We start from the raw sequence: 6,284 nt of genomic DNA on the forward strand, positions 1-6,284 counted from the left end.
TGATTTAATGAGCCATTCGCGGTTTCACCTTAATGCGGCTTGTACTGAGACATGCATGGCTTAATCTTTGAGACAAGCATATGACTACTGGCAGGATCAACCAGGGAGCTGCGTCAACTAGAGCTGAGCAGCCGGCCGCCCGGGAGTGTGTCCCGGGGGCCCGCGCGAACACGCAAGCGTCCGCTCAATTATTCTGCAAACAGGAGGAGGCTGAGCTCCCCTGCACCATACACCTCGAAACCCTCTCAGGTCCCGGCGGCGCGCAGCGCCGTCCTAAGTACTTGGTCGGGTTCGAGAGAGGCGCAATCGCCCGGAGTTTGGCGAGTAGACGCTTTAGGTGCGACCACCCGTGCTCCCAACTGAGCTTGCCGCTGCCGACAGAGGCCCGGGAGCGTGCTGTCGTGGCATTGCCGGCGGGAGACAACACGCGCCACCTACGGTGACCGGCAGCTCCAACGCCAGCGCCACAGAAGGACAAAAGCCCCACTTGGGTGCCGAAGCGAACTCTCCCAGCACAGCGCACGCGCCAACACGTCCGCACAGCTGCGATACAAACCACCTGCGAGAACCGCAGAGGCGACCGAGCAGCAGACGGCGTCGCGGCGCCGAGCGCCGGGCGGCGGCGCATCCTCAGCGCACACAGTCCTCAATCGGACCAGCACACTGCAGATGTCCACCGCGCTTCGCACCGGGCCCGCGAGGACCTACTTTGGCCGCACGGCGCCGCGTGCAGGGTGCGCCGGCGCGCAGCTGCGCCGCCTGCCGCCTCCGTCGGCCGGCGCGCCTGCCACTGGCCGCCCCCACCAGCCGGCTGTAGCGCGTGCGCCCACGCACCGCACGGCCAACACGCCGGGAGGCCCCCCCTCACCGGCCGGGGACGGTCCCACCCAGCCACCGCCGCGTATCGCTTCACACCCACATGCCATTCACGTTCGTGGGCATGGTGGGTATCGCTGCAACAACCGGTTGGTAGCTCAACCGATCGTCGCCATCACTGATTCACCCCTAGCGAGAACAACCGCACCACAACGGTTTACCAGTTGTTCATTTGCGTAACGTCACCAGCAAACGTAGGCGTCCATCGCCATTTGCAAATTCAACGATTGTTGCATGCCTGTGTCAGGTGTCACGACACACTGTCTGCCCACATACACGCAACAACATGTCCACGCTTAGCGAACACGTGGAAGGTGGCCCCCGTACGTATGCGATGTCCATTGCGCGAACGACTGTCAACCGGCCTCTGTCGCATGTCGCAGATGTGGAACGCAGTGCACCGTGCTATCACGGTGTGTGAGAAGAGACGACTACGTCTGACAACACGCGCCACTACATCAACAGACGGCTCATGCTGATCGCCATCCAGGGCATACCACACTGCAATCCAGCTCTTATAGGGAGACGACACGTAGCTGAGTGCACAACATTTGGACCGCATGGTTCGCCGTTGTTGGCGCAGTCGTTGTACGGTCACATGTACCACGATGTATCATTCAGTACATGAGGACCAATGTGCAGTACAGTGTGTGATTTGGACGTACAACATCAGCGGACAGTTGACACAGGCCGTACCACAGCGTAGGCTAAGTGCTTCGCCATGCGAATGCCAATGAACAACTGCAAATGCCAATGAACAACTGCAAAGGGCATTGAGCATGTACGTCCTGCTGCCATCCACATTACAGTGTATAGCTGCAAGGTGTTTAACATGAAGCGATACACTGGGGACCGGGCAGTGCGAGTAGCAAACTATATTGCGGGGGTTGCAGTTAGGCAACACTACACTAATTTAACGCGTCGTATGACAATTACAGAGCAGGTTAAGGCCCAACGTGTGTTGGGTTAAGGCCCAACGTGTGTTGGGTTAAGGCCCAACGTGTGTTGGGTTAAGGCCCAACGTGTGTTGGGTTAAGGCCCAACGTGTGTTGGGTTAAGGCCCAACGTGTGTTGGGTTACGTTAAGGGGCAATGTGGGTTACGTTAAGGGGCAATGTGGGTTACGTTAAGGGGCAATGTGGGTTACGTTACGGCGCAATATAGGTTACGTTACGGCGCAATATAGGTTACGTTAAGGGGCAATGTGGGTTACGTTACGGCGCAATATAGGTTACGTTACGGCGCAATATAGGTTACGTTAAGGCGCAATATCGGTTACGTTAAGGCGCAATACAGGTTACGTTAAGGCGCAATACAGGTTACGTTAAGGCGCAATACAGGTTACGTTAAGGCGCAATACAGGTTACGTTAAGGCGCAATACAGGTTACGTTAAGGCGCAATACAGGTTACGTTAAGGCGCAATACAGGTTACGTTAAGGCGCAATACAGGTTACGTTAAGGCGCAATGCAGGTTACGTTAAGGCGCAATGCAGGTTACGTTAAGGCGCAATACAGGTTACGTTAAGGCGCAATGCAGGTTACGTTAAGGCGCAATGCAGGTTACGTTAAGGCGCAATACAGGTTACGTTAAGGCGCAATACAGGTTACGTTAAGGCGCAATACAGGTTACGTTAAGGCGCAATACAGGTTACGTTAAGGCGCAATACAGGTTACGTTAAGGCGCAATACAGGTTACGTTAAGGCGCAATACAGGTTACGTTAAGGCGCAATACAGGTTACGTTAAGGCGCAATACAGGTTACGTTAAGGCGCAATACAGGTTACGTTAAGGCGCAATACAGGTTACGTTAAGGCGCAATACAGGTTACGTTAAGGCGCAATACAGGTTACGTTAAGGCGCAATACAGGTTACGTTAAGGCGCAATACAGGTTACGTTAAGGCGCAATACAGGTTACGTTAAGGCGCAATACAGGTTACGTTAAGGCGCAATACAGGTTACGTTAAGGCGCAATACAGGTTACGTTAAGGCGCAATACAGGTTACGTTAAGGCGCAATACAGGTTAGGTTAAGGCGCAATACAGGTTAGGTTAAGGTACGACATAGGTTAGGTTAAGGTACGACATAGGTTAGGTTAAGGTACGACATAGGTTAGGTTAAGGTACGACATAGGTTAGGTTAAGGTACGACATAGGTTAGGTTAAGGTACGACATAGGTTAGGTTAAGGTACGACATAGGTTAGGTTAAGGTACGACATAGGTTAGGTTAAGGTACGACATAGGTTAGGTTAAGGTACGACATAGGTTAGGTTAAGGTACGACATAGGTTAGGTTAAGGTACGACATAGGTTAGGTTAAGGTACGACATAGGTTAGGTTAAGGTACGACATAGGTTAGGTTAAGGTACGACATAGGTTAGGTTAAGGTACGACATAGGTTAGGTTAAGGTACGACATAGGTTAGGTTAAGGTACGACATAGGTTAGGTTAAGGTACGACATAGGTTAGGTTAAGGTACGACATAGGTTAGGTTAAGGTACGACATAGGTTAGGTTAAGGTACGACATAGGTTAGGTTAAGGTACGACATAGGTTAGGTTAAGGTACGACATAGGTTAGGTTAAGGTACGACATAGGTTAGGTTAAGGTACGACATAGGTTAGGTTAAGGTACGACATAGGTTAGGTTAAGGTACGACATAGGTTAGGTTAAGGTACGACATAGGTTAGGTTAAGGTACGACATAGGTTAGGTTAAGGTACGACATAGGTTAGGTTAAGGTACGACATAGGTTAGGTTAAGGTACGACATAGGTTAGGTTAAGGTACGACATAGGTTAGGTTAAGGTACGACATAGGTTAGGTTAAGGTACGACATAGGTTAGGTTAAGGTACGACATAGGTTAGGTTAAGGTACGACATAGGTTAGGTTAAGGTACGACATAGGGTAGGTTAAGGTACGACATAGGTTAGGTTAAGGTACGACATAGGTTAGGTTACGGTACGACATAGGTTAGGTTACGGTACGACATAGGTTAGGTTACGGTACGACATAGGTTAGGTTACGGTACGACATAGGTTAGGTTACGGTACGACATAGGTTAGGTTACGGTACGACATAGGTTAGGTTACGGTACGACATAGGTTAGGTTACGGTACGACATAGGTTAGGTTACGGTACGACATAGGTTAGGTTACGGTACGACATAGGTTAGGTTACGGTACGACATAGGTTAGGTTACGGTACGACATAGGTTAGGTTACGGTACGACATAGGTTAGGTTACGGTACGATATAGGTTAGGTTACGGTACGATATAGGTTAGGTTAAGGTACACATTGTTGTAAGGAAAGGTTTAATGGGGGGCGGGGCGGGGCGGCCGGTTTGTTGATTGTGATTATAGTAAGTGGATGCCTGCGGCATCATCTGATTTGCCACGTCAGGATGCACCTTTGGCTCATGACAGGCGGCGCTCTCATTCCATGCTTGTGGCAGACCTGTGTCTTTCATTCCTGCCATTGTTTGTGTGCTGTGAGAGGAGGCAGTATTGTGATGTTGGGTGCACCCCTGTGTAGGACATGTGTGGGTGTTGGTGGCTTGGCTGAGCAATGGTGGTTGTCGGGTGGGTGGGATATTCTGTTTTCTGAGTGGACCTCCCAGTCTGGTTATGACAGTGTGGATTGTCTAATGTGGCGGAGAGGATGCACTGGGTGTTGTTCCATGCTGGTGCTTACATATTGTCTGTGTGCGTGTTACAGGCAGAGAGTAGTGCGTGATAAGGGTGTGTGGCTGACGTGTGGTTGTGATTGTGAGCAGAGTCTTTCAGCATGTATACGGACAGTTGTATACATTATCTGTATTCTGATGGCTCTATCTATTACTAATCAGCGCCGTGTATACGTTTAATCCGGTTCCAGTCGAAACTGTTGTATCTCTGTACATTAGTGACACGGCGAGCCCGCTATGTAGTTACTCGTCTCGGCAGCTTCCACCGGTGTATGGCAAATGATTATAAGGAATCAGTCTAGTCGTCAATACCGATGGTGTGACGTCACATGTCTGGGGTGGGGGACGCTGCGCCCTTCCGGTGGGTCATGGCCTAGAAAGACTCTTCCCACGCAGGGGGGCGTGGACTGTCATTGACTCTTCCAGGTAATATACTTGCCGTACGTTCTTGCGACTGCGAGTGCAACGCTCACCGGTACCGACATGGATGGAGCGCCTCCTAGCTGACCGCTCAGCATCGGCATTCGTACAGAGAGCAACGCGGTCGCGTCTCTAGCTCGTAACTGGTACAGCCCGCAGCTCATGTATAGGGACAGCGGGAATGTCGCATATTGGAGATAACTCTTCATGAAACGCATGTTATAGGGGTGGATTGCACATTGCGACTGCGGGAAAAGTCCGCCGTTCATCCGCTGGAGTTGCGAGTTGGGCGGTTGGAGTGGGGCGCAGGTGGAGTGATTGCCGGTCCACGATTTCGTGCGGCAGAGGCGCTGGCGTTGGGGTGCTGTGGTCGACAGAGGACGCAGGCTTTGTGGGTGGGGTCGAAAGATGGGCACTGTGGGCCCATCGATGTCTTGGTCGGCTTGGCGTCTCATAGATGGCGGTATCGTCGTTGCAGGACGTCATGCCGCGGGAGACCTACAGATGGCGCTGTGTTTTGTGGTGCGCTCGACATGGCGGACGTAGTGTTGTCAGATTCGCATAGATGGAGGTATTGCATGTGGTTTCGCCGTATTTTCATAGATGGCGATACCGTTTTGCCGGCATGGTTGGCGTAGTTCCGTCGGATCCCTGTAGATGGAGGTGCCGTTTCTGGGCTGGATGTCAATGTCGTTGCGTCACATTCGCATAGGTGGCGGCATCGTCGTAATACCTCGCCCACTACGGACTTATCACCACCCACACTAGCCGCCCCGGGGACTTGCCAACGACACACCCTATCCCAAGTCTATTTTCTTGCGGAGCATCATGTGTTATTATATTTTATTTCACATCCATAGTGGAGTGGTATTGTAGGTCACCGTACTGCGGTGGACGCTGTGTTACCACGGGACGGCGAAAACGTACCGTCGACCGCCGGGCACCGCCCGACACCCGCCCGACGACGCCGCCTCCGCGCGGCGCGCCGGCCGGTGGGCCGACATCGACCGTCCGGCACCCATCGCGGCACCCATCGCCGGTCGCCAAAGCGATACGCTGTAGCGCGGCAGGACACAAGGCGCCCGGCCGGCGCCACCTCCCCCGCCGCGCGCACGGAGGCGGCACCCATCGCAGCGCCCGCGCAGGCGGCAAGGGGCCCGCCAACCGATACGCCGCCGTCCGCCGCACCCAATGCAGCGCCCTGGGTGCGGCGCGCCCGGCCAGACCGATACGCCGTACAGAAGCAAAAGCAAAAGCAGCCCACACGTGCCCCTGTTGGCGGCCAGCCCCTGGGGGGTCTCGTCTCG

General features: G+C 53.3%; 1 non-coding gene across 1 annotated transcript in view; it reads right to left on the bottom strand.

The window, feature by feature from the left end:
• LOC124561088 overlaps nt 1-107 on the bottom strand; it is a 1,910-nt gene extending 1,803 nt beyond the window's left edge. Inside the window, exon 1 of the ribosomal RNA XR_006969542.1 lies at nt 1-107. This exon is cut by the window's left edge and continues 1,803 nt beyond it. This is a non-coding gene — a ribosomal RNA (small subunit ribosomal RNA).
• Nucleotides 108-6,284: the final 6,177 nt, after the last annotated feature.

This window comes from Schistocerca americana, unplaced genomic scaffold, assembly GCF_021461395.2.
Source record: "Schistocerca americana isolate TAMUIC-IGC-003095 unplaced genomic scaffold, iqSchAmer2.1 HiC_scaffold_1149, whole genome shotgun sequence".
In the NCBI taxonomy this organism is placed as follows: domain Eukaryota; kingdom Metazoa; phylum Arthropoda; class Insecta; order Orthoptera; family Acrididae; genus Schistocerca; species Schistocerca americana.